This window comes from Rana temporaria, chromosome 3, assembly GCF_905171775.1.
Source record: "Rana temporaria chromosome 3, aRanTem1.1, whole genome shotgun sequence".
Taxonomy (NCBI): Eukaryota; Metazoa; Chordata; class Amphibia; order Anura; family Ranidae; genus Rana; species Rana temporaria.
This window is the reverse complement of record NC_053491.1, coordinates 174,719,877-174,741,055: the sequence shown is the minus strand read 5'-3', so window position 1 is coordinate 174,741,055 and position 21,179 is coordinate 174,719,877. Positions and strand designations below refer to the sequence as shown.

At 42.3% G+C, this 21,179-nt stretch overlaps 1 protein-coding gene across 22 annotated transcripts in view; it reads right to left on the bottom strand.

Annotated features, from left to right (window-relative positions):
• The window catches only part of NRCAM (neuronal cell adhesion molecule), a 301,106-nt gene that overhangs the window by 240,871 nt on the left and 39,056 nt on the right, over window positions 1-21,179 (bottom strand). For all 22 annotated transcript variants that reach the window (XM_040343832.1, XM_040343842.1, XM_040343838.1 and 19 more), the window contains exon 2: window positions 2,629-2,710. The gene's annotated coding sequence lies outside the window, so the exon portion shown is untranslated. The remainder of the gene's footprint in view (window positions 1-2,628; window positions 2,711-21,179) is intronic.

The following is a 21,179-nucleotide window of genomic DNA, read 5'->3' as shown; positions in this document are numbered from 1 at the left end:
AAAAGTATTATATTTATAAATCTTAGCATCCTCTTTATAAACTGATAGGAAGTATGTCAAACTTGCAATACATACTTAATGCTGATAAGACTGCTTTTACGCACATGATTTTTTTTTTGAAAGATTCACTTTAAATTCCCATTAGTAATAAACATGAAAGCTTTAGAGCTAAAGTACACTTCACAAATCAATACATAGAAAAAGCAACATTCATTATTTAAATAATAATAATAAAAAAAAAAACATACAAAAAAAAACTATTTACTATAAAAGTGATTGCAGTTACATAATGCTGAATACATAAAAAAATAAAAAATAATATTTCAAATAATAAAAGGCAAGTATTTAAAAATAAAAAAGGCACTGGAAATATGAAAGTTCAGTGCTATATATTGTCATATAATATTGTGAAACTGATGAGAAGCACAGAGGCGGTGGAGTCACCATCAGAAACTAAATTAAAAGAGACAGAATGAAGCAAGCGCTCTCTTCAATGCCACCGATTTCCTATTAAATCAGCATGATGCATGGTGTGAAGACACCAGACTGATTTTAAATGACATCTTCCGTTTGTCTGAGTTCCGATAATGGATGCACAATGTAGCAGACTGGCGTGGAACATATGAATCTCAAGGCATACAGTAGCAATTAATTGTGTAATTTAACCATTCATTTTGGCATTTTACAAAGAACGAATTGTCCTACGACGAATATGTCCGAGTCCTTAGTAAAAATGTAACAGCAAGCAGCACAATAGGGCACAGAAAAACATTGTAGCTGGTTATATACAACTTGGCACCCACGGGAGATCATTTTGTCTGTGTCATGTATTAATTTGGATATTAACAATGCTATTAAGAATTGCAATGAATAAAACAGAAATGCAAGCATGAAAAAAATCCAAGAAAAATATTAATTTTAAAAGGAAGCTGCTAGGATAGCTGTCTTTGTTGACTTTTTTGCAGGTACATGCTCCAGTACTGTTATCAGTATCCTTCCTTAACCACTTGCTGACCAGCAGTTTATTTACTGGTAGCCAGAGACTCTGTTATTCCCCCCGCAACATATATGTACGCTGGGGGGGGGGGAACCTCTGGCTTTGCAGGAGCATGCGCCCTCCTTGGTTGGACACAGCACAAGTTTGTCAGCAGGCTTACAGCCAATGATTTTGGCTGTGAACCTGCTAATGGCTGTGACCACAGCACAGAGTTAGGCCCCGTACACACGACCGAGTTTCTTGGCAGAATTCAGCCAGAAACTCGATCGGAGCCGTATTCTGCCGAGAAACCCGGTCGTGTGTACACTTATGGCCGAGGATCTCGTTGGGCCAAATAGAGAACGCGTTCTCTATTTCCTCGTTGTTCAATGGGAAATTTCGGCTCGCCAAGATCCCTGGCGGCTTCACAAGGAACTCGACGAACAAAACGGTGTTTTTTGCCCATCGAGTTCCTGGGACGTGTGTACGGGGCCTTAGTGTTAGTAAACCCACTACTCCGATCAGGCTGGTTCTGCTCCCTGATCTCACAGCTGAAATCAAGAAAAAAAGCCAGCCAGTCTGTGGGTAAAATCAGCACTTATTAGGCACACAGTTAACCCTTTGATTTCCCTTCTGTTCACCCCTGTCACCCAGCCTGTGTCATTAGTACAGTAACAGTGTACAATATTATCAGTGATCACTGTATTAGTGTTACTAGTGACATCAGTGTCAGTTAAAGTGGTTGTATACCCCGCTTGCACATTTTTACCTACAGGTAAGCCTAAAATAAGGCTTACCTGTAGGTGAAATGAATATCTCCTAAACCTGTACGGTTTAGGAGATATTCACCTTGCATGCAGCCGCTGACGTCAGTGGTGCATGCGCTCTAAAGGTCCGGCAGATGCTGAAGACTCAACATGTCTCGCAGCAAATACCCTGGAATGTGTACTTTCCAAAAAGAGGTCATTTGGGGGGGGGGGGGGGTGTTTGTACTATCCCAGCAGTTCAGGGCCTCCAAGGTTGGCAATTTATTTATGTCACACAGATTTTTCAATTGCAATTTTTTGGAAAAAATACACTTTAATTTTAATGTACAAAAACACAATATAATACTCAATTGTTTGGTAACATTTAAAAGATAATGTTACGCTGAGTAAGTAGATACCTAGCATGTCCTGCTTTAAAATTGCCCACGCCTGTGCAATGGTGACAAATTAAGTCATTTACATGTTTTGTTGCCCCAAAACACGACCAAAAAGGTTGCAGGAGCTACTTTGATGCATTTGTCGAGTGTAGAGCAGCCCACCCTATGCAGCCATACAACAAATGCACATAAAAAATAATAATCCATAAGCGCATCGCCCAGTCATTAATGGGGCCTAACATTTCACTGAAGCGTTTCTCTTGATGTAGCATTTTCAAAAACAAACATTTAGAAATACTACAAGGATTCCTAATCTAAACATTATGTGATCTTTTTACATCATCAAATCATGTTAGCCACATAAAGTAAAGTTTATCTTCCACCTGTCAGCACAGTGATGTGCGGTCACATGACGGATGTAAGGACACCTGTGTAAATTGACACTGTGGGAGATTCTAGTGGGTCCTTTTGTATAAAACAAGCAATTATCTAGGTGGACATCACTCACCTCAAATGTTTGCTGCTTTTAAACAATCAAATTATTTCCAGCAGTATTTCCCATGCTTTAAGGTAACAGTGTACTCAGATACCTAGAAAGAGAATGAAAGGAAGCCATTAGAAAAGGATCCATAACCAAATAAGTTTCCTTAGAACACACACACACACACACAAAAGTACACAACCCTAATTAATCAAGGCCAGCTGGTGAAGGTATTGGGCAAATACTAGAAAAGTCTACACTGGACAAAACCCGGGAGTGATGGAATACTACACTGATTATTCTTACAGTGCTTTCGGCTGCCCATAGACACAGCACATTCCTAGCAGTTTCAAACACCATATGTTGACCAAAAAACTATCAGATGGGTCAAGGCAACCTACCACCAAAAAAATGTTGCGTTTTCCATAGAATCTGTTTAGCCATTTGATCAATTCAGCTGGCTGAAATTGGATGGAATTGCCAGACAAATCATGTGTGTGGCCAACATTAGAGTTATGCCGCATACACACGGTCGGAATTTCCGATGGGAGCTTTCCATCGGATATTCCGACCGTGTGTATGCCCCATCTGACTTTTTCCATCGGAATTTCCGACGGCCTTAGATAGAGAGCAGGTTCTCTATTTTTCCATCGGAAATTCCGATGGAGTTTTGCCCGGTCAAAAGTCTGAGGCGTGTAGGTGGCATTAGGGTTGCATTCAGTTGCTTCTGAGCAATGTTAACAATGAAGCTATTGAAGGGATTGTACATGCTCTTGTTTTATTTACTTTTTAATAACAAACAGGTCTACCTGCTCTGTGCAATAGGATCACACAGAGTAGCCCTGATCTTCCTCTTCTGGGGTCACCCGCCAGTGCTCCTGGCTGCTCCTCTTCTTGGTGTGCCACCATAGGAAGCGGAATTGATCATGAGCTGCACTGAATCTATACACAGACAGTGTAGCTCAGCCCCCCGCTCCTTATCACCTGATTCGACCAACAGCAACAGGAGCCAATGGCTCCGTCTGCTCTCTGCCAAGCCTGTGAGAGCGGGGAGAAGAAAGAGAAGAACTACAGACGGGCACAGCGGTGGAGCAAGAAAGGGCTCAGGTATGTAAGGGGGGGGGGGGGGTCTTACTGCTACCTAAATCTTTTTTACCCTACTGCAAAGAATGCATTACGGTAAAAAGAAGAAAAAAAAAGTTTAGGCTTTAGAACTGCTTTCATTTAATTGATCAGAGTTTACCAATCTTTAAATGTGTTGGCTGCACTTATTTTCTTTTTTAGGTTTTATTTTCACCAGATGATCCAACCAGTAACACACATACAGTCTTAAGGCCCGTACACACGATCGGACTTTCCGATGGGAATTGTGTGATAGCAGGATGTTGTTGGATAATCCAACCGTTTGTATGCTTCATTGGACAATTGTTGTCGGGTTATCCGATCGGGTGTACAGAAGTCCATCGGGAAAAAATCCAAAGTACAAACATGCATGCTACGGCCATCGCCCTTCGCACAAAATTACAAGGCTTTGTCCGATGGAAATCCAATCGCGTGTCTGCACTCACAAATACACTAACAAATCTAGACGGACTTGACTAACAAATTAAAGCCGATCTGCAGGTAACACTTTTTAAGCAGTTACAGTAGCCCCCCCCCCCCCCCCTTTTGGGATAAAGGTTTTACATAAGTGAATATAAGCTGACTAATATAAGCACTCCTGTTAGTGTTAAATGGTTTGTCTCAACTGTCTAACCGTCACGTTTGCTGGACAGCTTGGTCTGTTAAAGCAGAACTAATCTCTCTTTGTCTTTACAGTCAAGGAAGTTGTTATCTTTGTCTCCGTTTGATTTGCAGTTGCCATGGTGCTGCATATGTGATCGGTTATGATACCAATCATTTGATGGCTTGACAGTTAAGAGCTAAAAAAAGCACAATACTAACTGGGACAGTTATCATTCATGACATGCTTTGAGCTTAGGTTCACATTGGTGCGATTTGACATTCAAATTGACATGTCAAATCGCATGCCTGATCGGCGGCTATTGCCCGCAATGGCACAGTCCGAATCAGTGCAACGCCAAATTTGCGGCACTACATTGATTCCCAAAAGTATTTCCTGTACAGGCATACCCCACTTTTAAAGAAAAAAATGTGTTTATTTACTAAAGATGGAAAGCACAAAATCAGGCTCAATTCTGCATAGAAACCAATGAGCTTCTAACCCCAGCTTGTTCAATTAAGCTTTGGTAATAAAACCTGGAAGCTCATTGGTTTTTATGCAAAAGTGAGCCTGATTTTACGCTTTCCGGCTTTAGTAAATAAACCCCATTATGTACTTAAAATTGGGGTATGCCTGTACTACTTTTGGTGACTTTGGGGTGCGATTTGAATAAAAATCTGTGCAGGAACCCTCTGAAATCGCTCCCGAAGACAGACTGACATGCGGGTATGAAATTGTGCAAGTTCAGCTGAACTCGCATTAACTTTTAAACCCGCTGTCAGTGTGAACCTAGGCTTAATGTAACTTTTTTTTTTAGAAACTGTTAAATCAGTGGGTTTATTTCTGCTTTTCAATGAAGATGACAAATGGTAGACTGGGACGGGAGCCACGGTGGCAGTATAACGCAGCTAAAAATAGCGGCGTTATACCGCCGGGATTGCCGCGGGAATCGGCCGCTAGTGGTGCGGTATTAACCCCCACTCGCGGCCGATAAAGGGTTAATACCGCCCGCAATGCGCCTCTTCCCATTGTTTTCAATGGGAAGGAGCGGTGAAGGAGCGGTATACATGCCGCTCCTCTTACCGCTCCAAAGATGCCGCTGACAGGAGATTTTTTTCTCTCCTACCAGCGCATCGCCTCAGTGTGAAAGCCCTCTGGAATTCACATTGAGTATAAAGGGTTTAATACAGCTTTAATTAATTGTCTCGCCTTAAAAAAAAAAGTTTAATGCTACTGCCCTACCCCATGGCCTTATATGAAATATTAGCCCATAAAAAAAAATGATATTTTACAACTGGTCCCATACAGGAGACTTCAACAATGAGATCTTCCTGGCAAATGTTCTGATTCTGCTCTCCAGCATTGCATCTCAGATCTCTGACTCCAGCAGAAATAGTTGCATCTCGCTGCATTATGAGTTATGTACAACATACAACATAGGTGATAGATGCAAATATTATACCATTGTAATATCCAAGCCAGCAATCAGTGGCATCTCATAATTAGAGGGTAAAAAAATTGAAATCAGCACAAGGGACATTACTTACCTTTAGTGAGATGTGTCCCTTGTGCTGTTGTGTCCTCCTTTAGCCGAAATCTTCTGCCTCTGAACCCCCCACCCCTCCCCCTACATACACCACCAATATCTTCTGGTGCAGTGGGGGTTAAAAGAGCTAAAAGAGATGTGTGGCGGGCACTCATCAAGAGTGCCTATCTATACCCATCTTTTTCGCCCATCTTCTCCATTCAAAAAAGCTGTGAATAGCACACAATCTATGGATCTACGATCTATAATGGAGGATGGGTAAATGTTTGATGTTTCTTTCCCATCTATTCATAGATTATGTTTCATTCAGCTCTAATACTGGCTTCTATTAATGGAGGAGATGGGAGGAAAGGGTGGGTGTAGTCAAGAACTTTTGATTAAGTACCTGTCACATCTCCCTTAGTTCTCATAACCCTTATCCCACCAGAAAATAAGGTTGGCAGGGGTTGGGGCATCAGAGGAGGAGGACACAGAAGTACAAGAGACATCTTCCTGAAGGTCAGTAAAGTTTATTTTTGCTTATTTTTATTCATTTCTTTTTTTTTTTTTTAAGTAAATTTAGGCTTTAAAATATCAACTTTAGGTGGAGTATCACATAAATAGCATAGTGCAAACCATGTAGAGTTACGCAAGATTAACTATTCCATTGGTCTATCTGCACCGCACTGCTAGAGGCTTTGGGTGTTGATACATGATTTAATACATTGTATACTTTAAAAAAAAGAATGTACAGTATATCAAACCTGAAGAAAAATGAACATTAAAGAAGTACAGCCAAAGCTCATTTGGATGTACTTCTGTAGATCACAGGAGTGCAGTTCGTCTTGCACCCCTGGCTGTAACCCATCTTCTGGCATCAAAGGGCTGGTCCAGGCTTGGGCAAGATTGAGACAATGAAGTCAGGATCTGCCCACCTGGCTCAACCCATCAGCGAGCTGCTGAGAGCCTAATCTATCGCTTCTCAGTGTTAGAGCCGGCGGGCAGGGCAGCCATCACACATTTTGGGGCCCCTTACACAACTTTAGGCAGGCCCCCCTGAAGCAGAGTACCGGGGCCCTCCTCTCTCCTGCCGCAAGATAAGCAGGGGGGGGGGGGGGTTGTGGTAACGAAAGTGTCATCTCTTCTGTCTCCTGCTGTGAGATAAGCGAGAAGGGGGGGGGGGTTGGCGCTGACGAACAAAACAAAGTCAAGTCAAGTCTTCTTTTCTCTCTGCCGCGAGTTGCTAAAGTCAGAAAAAGAAGAAAAAACGGGGGGTGGGGGCGGGCCCCTGCCGCGAGTTTCTAACGGTGGGGGGGTCAAACGAAAAAAATGTTTTTTTAAAAACAAACGTCGGCCGGTCTTCTGGGGACCGTCGGGCCCCTTACATGTGTAATGCCTGTACCCCCTGATGGCGGCCCTGCTGGCAGGGGGACAGATACAGCATCGAACCAATGCTGCATCCAGCTAGGCAAGGATGATTATTAAAAAAGAAAATAAGGATTCCCATGCTTCTGTTTTAAGTAAAAACAGTAAAAAAGGGAGCTGGTTTTAAACATGATACAAAAAAAAAATAGCAACAGTAACAATTTCACAATTAGGTCAGAGGATGATTTTCTGCTACACTGCCAGCTTTAAGCATATGGAAACTGCAAACAATTGCATGTTTATTATTAGAGTAAAACGGATAAAATAAGATATCTGGATATCTCTGTAAAATCAAAAAATCTGTTCAGCTATTGTGTTCATTATAACATATAGCAGTTCACCAATGTTAGCCAGCAAGAGTGAGCTGGCACTAAAGCCACTGTCTGCATTTTTGCCGAAAATTTGAAGGAGCTGGTACGAAAATTGTTGCCCAAACAGCGGCTTCATCCAGTTAGGTGCAGTCACAGTTCAGGTATTCTGAGAGCTGATTGGTGCTGGCTATTTGAATATGATAGGCGCAGTGGGAGATTGGTCTATTGGAGCTGTATGGTTGATTTTTTTTGTTCGGCCCTCATAATGTATGGGCAGCTTAAGCATTAATATATTGAAGTATTTGTAAAAAGACAAATGCTGAACCAACAAGGCCAAGCTTGCTTTTTATTTTCCATCAATTTTGTTAAAACTACCTTATTCAGGCAAACATTTGCACCGGTTTTGGTAACAGTACCAACACATAAAATAAATTCAGGCAGTTCTTCCCAGTGTTAAAATAAATAAATACGGGATCCGTTCGTGTGAAAGGGGCCTTAAAGTGTGCCCAAGGCCTCGTTTTTGCACACTTGTTTAGGAGCGTTTGAAGGTTTATGGATTCCATTGACTGGAATATTAATTTATTCTGGCCAGTGGAATGAATGAATCCTCAAGCGCTAAATGCATTTAGCTCTTAGGTGCATCCGGCATTTTTTCTTTCCTGAATGCGCTGGTGTTGTTTTTTGTTTTGTTTTTTCAGCCTGCAAATGGTCCTTTTCTAATATGTCTGTAAACACCTATGTGTGCTGTGACAGCGAGAGGCCCTGTCACTGTGAGAATATAGTATAATGTGACACAGGATTTGCATTTAGGATTAATGTGAAGTTCCAGACTGTTTTCTGAGCAGAAAAAAAACTGTTTGTGGCTTCCTCCAGATTATGTAGTTCTGGATCGGAACTTTCAATCCTGTGTCTGGGTTTTACCAGGTGTATGCAACCTGTCTGAGTATACAGATGTGCAGGGTCGTTATATACTCAGGTCTGAGGATAGCTCAAAGCTCTCAGTTTGGAGACCGCTTCCAGTGTGGGAGACGGAGGGCCCCAGCCAGAAGTCACGAGACAGAGGGTCTAACCCAGGGGTCAGAGGGCCCCAGTCAGAAGCCACGAGACAGAGGGTCTAACCCAGGGGGCCCCCAATCAGAAGGTTTCACCCGGGGATAGAGGGCCCCAGCCAGAAGCCACGAGACAGAGGGTCTCCCCCAGAGATCAGAGGTACCCCAGCCAGAAGCAATGAGACAGAAGGTCTCACCCAGGGGTCAACGGTGCCCTAGCCAAAAGCGAAGAGACAGCGGGTCTTACCGAGGGGTGAGAGGGCCATAGCCAGAAGCCAAAAGACAGAGGGTCTCCCCCAGGGGTCAACGGTGCCCCAGCCAAAAGCAAAGAGACAGAGGGTCTCACCGAGAGTTGAGAGGGCCGTAGCTAGAAGCCAAGAGACCTATTAGGGTGTCAGGCCATAGGCCAGAAGTGGGCCATGCAGTAGAGTGCTGCAACATAAGGCTAAAAGAGCCAAAGTGATCCAGGAGTGCTGGACAACACAGATAGGGGTACTGGCAAAAGAAGCAGCAGTTCTGCCAACAAGCGAGCCAGGTGGCTCTGCATTTTCATTGTTTGGATTCTGTGTGCAAGAAACCCCAGCGTGGGCAAATAATGTGCATGTGAACTCTGTTTATTTAATAAAAGTGGGCTACCATGCCCTAAAATACAAAAATGGCGCAACTCATTGTAAACGCACCTATCGCTTCAGTTTAATCTCCCCAATGCCACAGTGCGTGGACACATAGGGCGGGATTCACGTAGATCGGCGCATCTTTGAGGTAGCATATCGTATTTACGCTACGCCGCCGTAAGTCAGAGAGGCAAGTGCTGTATTTACAAAGCACTTGCCTCCTAAGTTACGGCGGCGTAGCGTAAATGGGGCCGGCGTAAGCGCGCCTAATTCAAATGAGGATGAAGGGGCGTGTTTTATGTAAATGATTGGTGAACCGACGTGATTGACGTTTTTTACGAACGGCGCATTCGCCGTCCGTGTACATATCCCAGTGTGCATTGCTCCAAAGTACGCCGCAAGGACGTATTGTTTTTGACGTGAACGTAAATTACATCCAGCCCCATTCACGGACGACTTACGCAAACGACGTAAAATTTTCACATTTCGACGCGGGAACGACGGCCATACTTAACATTGGCTACGCCACCTAGGTGGCAGCTTTATCTTTACGCGGCGTACCTCTTACGGCAATGGCGTATCTTTACTGCGACGGGCAAGCGTACATTTGTGAATCGGCGTATCTAGTCATTTACATATTCTACGCCAAAATCAACGGAAGCGCCACCTAGCGGCCAGCGGAAAAATTGCACCCTAAGATACGACGGCGCTGGCCGTCGTATCTTAGCTAGGTTTAAGTGTATCTCAATTTGAGCATACACTTAAACTTACGACGGGCTTAGATTCCGAGTTACGTCGGCGTATCTACCGATACGCCGACGTAACTCTTTGTCAATCTAGCCCATAGACTAACATGGAGGCACTTTTCCAGGCTAAAAAAAAAAAAATTCCAAACACTTGTAAAAGTGCAATTTTTAAGTCCCATGTGCTTATATAAGCCCTTATACTTTTAAAACAAAACCTCAAGGTGTTTTTATCTGTGGAATACAGAAGAGTGATTTGCAGAATATAAATTACTTTTTAAATCAAAACAATTCACAAATGTATAATACAATTAGTTACAATTTCTAAACAATTTGGATCGATGCCTGGCTGAAGCGGGTGACAAATTGTCTGAGAATTAGCAGTCCGGGACCAGAGGACTTTTCTAATCCAGCAGGAAGAAGATCTTTCTAACTGATGTGTCACTAGAAATGCTTGAATAGGATGTATTTAATTTTCAATGGATTTATGCATGAACTATTTATAGGAGGAGAATACACTGTATGAATGCCTCGAGTCTCATTTACATGCAGCAAAATGTTACCAAACAAAAAGAAAAAAGAAAAAGTGCTGCTCTCTGTGAATCCAGCTTCCTGTACACAAGAAGAGGACAAATCCATCCAGAGTCACAGTAGCATTTTGTGACAGACAATTACGGTAATAAACTAATCTCCAGGACAAAGGCAGATGTACAATCTGTCAGGACAGAAACGTGACCTGTGGAAGGCTCTGCTGAATCCAGAAAGCCTAGTACAAACAGCATCCCAAACAAAATAACCAGGCTCAGCATAATGCATGTGCACCCTGCTTACTACACAATAGGGAAAGTGTGCTAGAAAAACCAAAACTCCAATTATTTGTTTAATCTCCAGAACTGACCTTGTCTCCACAATCAGCCTATTTAACTGAGTGGAATTAAGCCTGAATCCCCTCCCTGTATTATAACTACCAGCTTTGGAGCTTACAGATGAACACAGACTGCCAGATCTATACAGTAGCCAAAACGATCGGCCAATCCTTTACCCTAATTGTCCATCCAATCCATGCTGCCAATACACTTTAGGACTTTCTTCCCCCACTGATATCAATATAAGGGGGAACACTCCTGCCAACTAACACCTATGTAGGAAGCACTCTTTATCCCAGTCACATCAATGTAATGGACACTCTTTTTCCCATTGACATGGATGTAAAACAAAAAAGTTGGGACGCTGTGTAAAATGTACGTTAAAATAGAAGGCAATGAACTGCAAATCTCAAACCCATATTTTATTCACAATAGAAAACATATCAAATATTTAAATTGAGAAAATGTACCATTAAAAGAAAAAAAATACCGTATATACTCGAGTAAAAGCCGATTTTTTTTGTGCTGAAAATGCCCTCTCGGCTTATACTCGAGTCACCCTTTTTGCGCCTGATCTCACAGACTTTGGGGACCCAGTACCGGCACACATGTAGCCCCACTGTTCCTCTACAAGTGTGCAAAGTTTGTTGTCCGAGGGACCAACGGCCAGGGAGCACCGATTTTTCAAAGCCGGGCACCCCTTCCATAGACTCCCACGTTAAACGGTAATTTCTCTAGTGACTTTGGGGACCCGGTACCGGCCGGTCTTAGGTCCCCTGGACCCGGAAATTGACACACATGTAGCCCCATTTCTCCTCTAAAACTGTGCAAAGATTGTCTGGGGGACCAACGTCTGGGGAGCACCGATTTTTTAAACCGGGCACCCCTTCCATAGACTCCCATGTTAAACGTCAGTCTAGTCATGGACACAGTGAGGCATGGGCATAGTGAGGCATGCAGATGGACACCCTAGGCTTATACTCGAGTCAATAAGTTTTTCCATTTTTTTCCATTTTTTTGTGGTAAAATTAGGTGCCTCGGCTTATATCCTGGTTGGCTTATACTCGAGTATATACGGTAGGTAATTTTGAAGTTGATGGCAGTGAACACTTCTCAAAAAAGTTGGGATAGGGCAACAGATCTGGCAAAGTAAGTAGCACTGACAAAGAATAGCTGGAAGAACATTTTGCAACTGATTAAGTTAATTAGCAACAGGGCAGTAATATGATTGGGTGTAAAAAGGGGACCTTAGAGGGTCAGAGTGTCTCTGAAGTAAAGATGGACAGAGGATTCGCCAATCTTTGAAAAGCTTGGTCTATAAAATGGTCAAACTATTTCAGAATGATGTTCCTCAATGTTAAAATTGCAAAGACTTAAAAAATATAAATTTACAATACTATCATCAAAAGATTCTGAGAATCTGGAAAACACCTCTGCATGCAAGGGACAAGGTCAAAACACAATATTGGATTGGATGCCTTTGATCAGACGGCACTGCGTTAAAAACAGGTATGTATCTGTGATGGACATCACTGCATGGGCTCAGGAATACTTTAAAAAATCACTGTCTGAACAGTTTGCTGTGCCATCCAAATATTCAAGTTAAAGTTCTATCACGGAAAGAAGAAGCCATATCCCAATATGATCCTGAAACGCTGCCATCTTCTCTGAGCCAAAACACATATAAAATGGTCTGTTACTAAGGGAAAAACTGTTCTGTGGTCAGACAAATTGAAAATGTATTTTTTTGTGCAACCATGGGCGCCATGTTCTCTGAAATAATAATGAGAGGGACCTTCAGGCTTGTTATAAGTGCTCAGTTGAAAAGCTTGCATTTCTGATTGTATAGGGGCGCAGTGTATGGAATGGGCAGCTTGCACATCTTGAAAGCACCAATGCTGAAAGATATATTCAGGGTTTAGAACAGCATATGCTTCCATCCAGACTACGTCATTTTCAGGGAAGGCCGTGCATATTTCAGCATGACAATGCTAAACCACATACTCCATCTATGACAACTGCATGGCTTCGTAGTGGAGGAGTTCAAGTGATTAACTAGCCTGCCCTGCCTGCAGTCCAGACCTTTCACCAATTGAAAATATTTAGTGCATCTTGAAACAAAAATATGAACAAAAAAAAAAAAAACTTTTTTCTTACAATCTCAATTTCCCAAAAAATTGGATGCTGTGTAAAATCTGCATTAAAAGAGTGCAGTGATTTGCATAAATCCATATTTTATTAACAGAAAGCAGATCAAATGTTTAAACTGAGAAAATTTACCATTTTAAGAAAAGAAAAGGTCATTTTGAAATTGATCGCAGCGACACATCTCAAAAAATGTGGGACAGGTTCATGTTTACCATGGTGTAGCATCCCTTCTTCTTTTACCAACACTCTGTAAAGGTCTGTGAACTGAGGAGACCAGTTGCTGGAGTTTTGGGAGAGGAATGTTGTCCCATTCTTGCCTGATATAGGGTTTTAACTGCCAACTGGGTCTTTCTCCTTATAATACCAATGCTAGGGCAAACCTGCTCCCACTGACACCAATGTAAGAGACAGCCCTTCTTCCCAATGATTTCAATGCTGAGGCTTTCTTACACCAACCAATGTAAGAGCACTCTTCTTCACATTGACCACCAATGTAAATGCCACAATATTACATACTACTAACAACTACACTCTGTAGAATGTGCTGTACACTACATACTCCAGACCCCTGAACCCTATAAACGATGTTTTACTTTACATATCAATGACCACTGCCTGCTTTACATTAAATCAGCCTTACAACAGCACTCTATACACCAGGGATAAGCAATAGGCGGACGTCCAGCTGTTGCAGAACTACAAGTCCCATGAGGCATAGCAAGACTCTGACAGCAACAAGCATGACACCCAAAGGCATGATGGGATTTGTAGTTTTGGAACAGCTGGAGGTCCGCTAATTGCATATCCCTGCTATACGCTTTGACTGGATCATTCATGGTCACTAGGTCGACAAAAAACCTCCCTGGTGACCGGGCCATTGAGAGCTATTACCGGTGAGGAGTCAGGCAATTAAATGCTGGGGCTATTGTTAGGTAATGCTGGCACTGCATGCTGGCCTGCCGATAGGGGAGTACAGGCAGGGTCAGAAGGGGCTGGTTGTAGGCTCCCAATATAGAGTAAGAGAAGATGGGACCCCCCCTGGAGCATCAGCAAAAGATACATGGACAGGGTGCAGCAACCTGCCTATAGCCCAGTCCCAGGGAGGTACACAACACTTGTACTGAGGGAGAAGAAGGGAGGACTGTGGGGGCCTCATTTGATGCATCTAAGGGGTTACTTAGATGTCCAAGACTTCCTAAGGAAGAATTAAGGGGGTTGTAAAGGTTCGTCTTTTATTTTCTAAATTGGTTCCTTTAAGCTAGTGCATTGTTGGTTCACTTACCTTTTCCTTCCATTTTCCTTCTAAATGTTTTTTTTCCTTTGTTTAAATTTCTCACTTCCTGTTTCTCCTCAGTAAGCTTTCCACCATCATCTGAGCAGTGGAAAGTCATTTAGAACAGCTTACTGAACACCTTACTGAGGAGGAACAGGAAGTGAGAAATTCAGACAAAGAAAAAAAAAACATTTAGAAGGGAAATCAAAGGAAAAGGTAAGTGAACCAACAATGCACTAGCTTAAAGGAACCTTTTTAGAAAATAAAAAAACAAACCTTTACAACCCCTTTAACAGCTTGGAGATCTTGAGGCGGGAGAACGTTTGTGAACAATGTAAGATGAGCAAGGAACTATCCGGTTCCCAACCCCTCTATATCCTTCTTGGGGTGTGCTGAACCCTCTCCAATGGGGGGGGGGAGCAAAATCTCGGATTTAATTAAAAGATTTACAGACTATAACAAATTAAGTTGAATCAAGGATCTAATTAGTCTTCTTTTCTTACAAAACTCTGGGTCCGTCCATTATTTTATTTTATTCCAGGAAAAGATATTAAACTCCATTTGTGCTTCAATAAACTATTCCATTAACTACAAGTATGTCCAAACAGCTTGAAAAGTCACTATAGCTATGCAAAATTCATTATATCAAAGCACTGTTATACACAATGTCCATTCTCTTTGACAATCAATAGAAACCACAATGAATAGAACACAAAGCAATTTACAGTGCTCAAATTTCCCGAAGTTTAAAATTACTGGAGAACAAGGATGTTAACAGCTCTAGTTACTCTGCCAGGGAGTGGCAGACGTACCGCTTTCAACAGGAGCAGCTAATATAACTCCACAACTACGCACAGTCACCCACAGGTTACCCAAACATAAAAGCCTATCAGACTGCAATAAACAATGCTTATGTGCCAAGAGCAGCAACCCTTATTTCACCTGACATCCATCTAGAACAAAAATTAGACATAATTCGTTTATTAAGGTGTTTTCCACTATGCCCTAAATAGGTCCATGTATTGCAAATCAAATAATCTGTTCCTAAAGCAGGACTCCACCAAAAAAAAAAATATTTTGTGCTCAACAGGTTCCAATAGCTCCGGCTTCTGATCCGACTGTGGACATTTGCGACTTGGACTTCTTCTGCCTCTCCCCTATGGACGACAGGGATTCAAATTGGTCAGCAGCGTCATATAAATAGCGTGGAGCAATCAGAAGCAGTCTAGCCCGTACTGTCAGCACTGCAAGGAGAGGAGAGAAATTCACAGGGATTTAAAAACCCTGGACTGGTGAAGCAGCTTTTTGGCATCTGACAGATGGGGATCATGGCAATCTGGTACAGTGGGACCATGGGCTGGGGGTTGCGAGGGGGTCCAGGGGGGAGAGTCGTTGGAGCTGCAATTCTTTGGAGTGCAATTTGCGCAAATTCATTTGTATTGACACAAATCGCACTGTAAAGTATTAGCACTTGGTATCGATGACTACTTGACCAAAAGTATCAGTACTCGTACTAGCCGATAAAAAAAGGGTATCGCTACATTCCTCATTTTAATGACATATTTTGTAATAAATCTAGTAGAATTTTAACTGCATGTGCCTTTTACATCCCATTTAAATATTTTTTTTCTTTTGGGATCAAGGTTTTACATAAATGAATAAAAGCCGATCATTGTAAACTCCCCTGTTCCCGGGGGGAAAAGTCAGCCAGGAATCCCAAGAACCTGCTCAGTAAGTTTTTTCCCCTACACACAAGAGTTTGTCCTGACAGGAAAACTGCGATGGAGCTTTGGTCGGGAATCCCAGCTGTGTGTATACTCCATCGCAGTTTTTTTTTTTTTTTAAGATATTTCTTTTTTTTTTCACACGTAAAAATATATTTTTATTAGGTTTAAGACAAACCAACAAACACCATCGCAGTTTTTCACATACGAAAACCGTTTTGTATTGTTATAAAATTTAGCAAACAGGTAATTTTTCTTCTTCATTGATGCACACTGATAAGGCAGCACTCATGGGCACTGATGGGCATTGCTAGGTGGCACTGATGAGCACTGGTAGACGACATTGATAGTCAGCACTGATTGGCATTGATAGGTGGCACTGGTGCACATTGATAGGTGGCACTGATATGCACTGGTGGGCACTGGTAGGCGGCACTGGTGTGGTGGCTGTGCCTCTTCCTCTTCAGGACCGATGTCCCTTTCACAGAAGCCGGTAATCTGCTTTTTTCTTCTCCTCATGCTATCAGCGTGGGGGGAAAAAAAATGATTACTGATCTTCTGTTTATATCACATGATCAGTTGTAATTGGCCAATAGCTGATCACGTGGTAGGGGGCCAGGATCGGTGATTACAGAGCGTGGGGCGCGTGTGGGGAGCTTGCAAAAGCAAAGGTAAGGACGTCTGTTGACGACCTCCTGGCAATATAGGTCCACGCTGTAGCTGCCATTCGGCTATAGCATGGACAGGAAGGGGTTAATACTGCTTTCAGGCTAGATTAACATTGGTGTGTCTTGTGGGAACGTGCGTAAAGTCACGTGCACTGCCACAATGCACAATAAAACATGCATCATTTTTGAAAGCATGCAGTGGTTATAATAGTTCTTAATGGCACCCCAATGCAGCACGTGCCAAATTGCAGGTAACAAAGTACCATGCATTTAGGAAGAAGGTCCTACACCTATTTTGTGCAATTGTTGCATGTAGGGCGGCCCAAAGAAATAGAGTGATCCATCGAGGAGGTCGGGCTACATACAGGAGGAATTCACATATCTGTCCACCTTACGCGATAAATGATCTCTTATAATTCGGAGATCATTGGGATCTGGTAAGCGGCACATTTAATTATACAGGTGGTTCTCAAAAAATTAGCATATTGTGATAAAGTTCATTATTTTCTGTAATGTACTGATAAACATTAGACTTTCATATATTTTAGATTCATTACACACAACTGAAGTAGTTCAAGCCTTTTTATTATTTTAATATTGATGATTTTGGCATACAGCTCATGGAAACCCAAAATTCCTATCTCAAAAAATTAGCATATTTCATCCGACCAATAAAAGAAAAGTGTTTTTAATAAAAAAAAAAGTCAACCTTCAAATAATTATGTTCAGTTATGCACTCAATACTTGGTCGGGAATCCTTTTGCAGAAATGACTGCTTCAATGCGGCGTGGCATGGAGGCAATCAGCCTGTGGCACTGCTGAGGTGTTATGGAGGCCCAGGATGCTTCGGTAGCGGCCTTAAGCTCATCCAGAGTGTTGGGTCTTGCGTCTCTCAACTTTCTCCCACAGATTCTCTATGGGGTTCAGGTCAGGAGAGTTGGCAGGCCAATTGAGCACAGTAATACCATGGTCAGTAAACCATTTACCAGTGGTTTTGGCACTGTGAGCAGGTGCCAGGTCGTGCTGAAAAATAAAATCTTCATCTCCATAAAGCTTTTCAGCAGATGGAAGCATGAAGTGCTCCAAAATCTCCTGATAGCTAGCTGCATTCACCCTGCCCTTGATAAAACACAGTGGACCAACAGCTGACATGGCACCCCAGACCATCACTGACTGTGGGCACTTGACACTGGACTTCAGGCATTTTGGCATTTCCCTCTCCCCAGTCTTCCTCCAGACTCTGGCACCTTGATTACAGAATGACATGCAAAATTTGCTTTCATCCGAAAAAAGTACTTTGGACCACTGAGCAACAGTCCAGTGTTGCTTCTCTGTAGCCCAGGTCGGGCGCTTCTGCCGCTGTTTCTGGTTCAAAAGTGGCTTGATCTGGGGAATGCGGCACCTGTAGCCCATTTCCTGCACACGCCTGTACACTGTGGCTCTGGATGTTTCTACTCCAGACTCAGTCCACTGCTTCCGCAGGTCCCCCAAGGTCTGGAATCGGTCCTTCTCCACAATCTTCCTCAGGGTCCGGTTACCTCTTCTCGTTGTGCAGGGTTTTCTGCCACACTTTTTCCTTCCCACAGACTTCCCACTGAGGTGCCTTGATACAGCACTCTGGGAACAGCCTATTCGTTCAGAAATTTCTTTCTGTGTCTTACCCTCTTGCTTGAGGGTGTCAATGATGGCCTTCTGGACAGCAGTCAGGTCGGCAGTCTTACCCATGATTGCGGTTTGGAGTAATGAACTAGGCTAGGAGTTTTTAAAAGCCTCAGGAATCTTTTGCAGGTGTTTAGAGTTAATTAGTTGATTCAGATGATTAGGTTAACAGCTCGTTTAGAGAACCTTTTCATGATATGCTAATTTTTTGATAGGAATTTGGGGTTTTCATGAGCTGTATGCCAAAATCATCAATATTAAAACAATAAAAGGCTTGAACTACTTCAGTTGTGTGTAATGAATCTAAAATATATGAACGTCTAATGTTTATCAGTACATTACAGAAAATAATGAACTTTATCACAATATGCTAATTTTTTGAGAACCACCTGTATTTGGAAATACGGATTGAAAATATTCTTTCATTGGAAGTTATTTTATAGAAAGATTTGAACATGGATTGAAATGAAAACACCAGGACACTTTATATGTATATTCTTTTGAGTAAAAAAACATAATTTTTTTTTTTTGATGAAAAATTTTCTGATGAATTTGGTTTCACATTATGTTATTATGTTCATTTAATCACATCGTGGTAATTTTTGTGTTTGTTCACAATATTTCACCTTTTGATTCACATGAGACAGAGCATATCTTTTATATTTTGAGCATTGTACCTTCACCTCTTCATATTCAAGGAGTAGTAAAAGTGCAGCAGTCTTACTTATATTTAGCGCATGGTTTTTCTATACTATTTTTACTGAAATTAATGAACTGCCCTAAATACAACGCACAAAATTGTGCAAAACACTCTCGCACCTTTGTACCTTCATATGTGTCAGCCTTACACATAAACTTCGGAAACAACTGCATGTTTGTTTATGCCACTTTTGGTCTAAGGGCTTGTTGATACATGTAGCCAGGGGCCAGTAACAAAAATGGTGGTTCAGCTGTGATTACACCATCCCCTCAACTGCCCCACTTAACCTTATGTAGTGGCTGGACATGGTTATACACATACCATTGCTAACATTTTACCCCTTCTCACGTTTGGGGGGCAGTGCTGCCCCCAAACGCAACCTATTCAAGTGAACGTCTTAACTGCTCCACCCTGCAAGTTGTGGACAATGTTTTTTTCAGGCTTTTCAGAGTTAGAGTGATACTAAACACACACTGTTTAGTTTACATTGTCCTTTCTATTTCTGTAAATGGATGATGGCACTGTAACTATTTTAATTTAAAAAAATCTAAGTATCTTTTTTCTAATCGATATTCAGTTGTCATGTGACCCCAATCTTTCCCAGCCTGTCTCTAGGCAAACATAAGCAGGAGGAGCTTTTAGCCCTCTGCTGCTGGTCACACGTTCAAAAAAATATGGTGTGGGTGGATTTTTTTTAAAGTGTATTTTGTGCGTGTACTCGAGAGAGGAGCCGGACTGCAGGAGTTGGGAGTAGGCAGGCCTCCCCCAGAGGCAATCTGCCACCTTTCTCCATGCCCCGGGTGGCAATGGTGGGTGTGTGTGAGGGGGTCCTCCCACACAGCCCGCCCTACCTGCTCCGCTTTGAAGCCCAACGGGGCAGAGGGACTCCCTATAAGGGAGTGCGAGGATCTAGCCCGCTCAACCAGCCCCGTTAGTCCTTCGCCTCTCTTTTTAGAGACCGCGTGGTCAAAGTGCGTGCATGTTAACCCAATGTCAGCGCAGTGCCAATTGCGTTGAGCCACCGCAGCTCCCTGTGTGGGTGGATTTTTGACAGTCACAATGCCATGCCCCTCAAGCCTGTGTCATAGAATAACAGGGAGGAGAAGCCTCCATCAATCTACATGTAATATCCACATGCCGCTAACATTGTGTTTAGCTGGTTAGTGGAGGAGGAGGAAGGGAGGGAGGGAGTGGGCTGTCACTTACCACTGTGTACACGCCCACATGTGTGACTCAATGGTCACATAGGCTGCTTAGATGTGATAGGAAAGAAATGCTTAGCATAGAAACTCATTAAAAAAATTGAGCATGTAAAGTGCTGCCAGAACTGCTCTTCAAATCCCCAAATGCAGTGGCAACATGGACAGGAGGGGGTGATTGAGCACAGCAGGATCAACCAGTTTTTTTTGTAGAATACAGAAAATTAATCTCTGAGTGAGTATGAACAGCATGCAATACAGAAATTGATAGTTTTTTATGAAGGGGGTTATTAACACTTTAAAAAAGGTATTATGCATGCTTCCTTTCCCCAAAGCATACCAGCACACAAACGTCATACCGCGGCATTTTAGCCAAATGAACTGTGAAAAACTCTTAGCAGCCTTAGAATGGAAACAATAAGTTATGAAACCTGAGGCTGCTAACAAGAGGTGCAAACAAACAGCAGAACAATCAGCAGGACAATGTAATATACATAGAGATTCCCACTAATGACATGTGAATTCCACTTTAATCTGGTCCTCAGAGTGTACAAATAGTACCTGTTTCAAATTGCAGCCTGGCCTCTCGCCATAGCACTCCCAGCACCTGCAAACCTCCCTTTATCCAAGATTCTTTTCACCTTATTGAAAACAAATGTATTCACTGGATTACTATAGACTCCTGTGCTCCAAACACAGTGCTGCATTGTTGTAACAAAGGTAAGAGATGTAAAAAGAAAAAAAAAGTTAGGGTAAAAGTAGACAACTAAAATACTATTGTCTAGATAAAACGCAATACCAAAACAATACGAAAGAATGATCTGTGTATAAACCAAATCTATCTATCTATGCAGATGGGCAGACTTCCAGATACCTAAGGAGTCAAAAGATTTTGGGAGACAATAAAACTTATCTAAACTTCAAAATAAAAAATGTTACCATGTTGCAGCT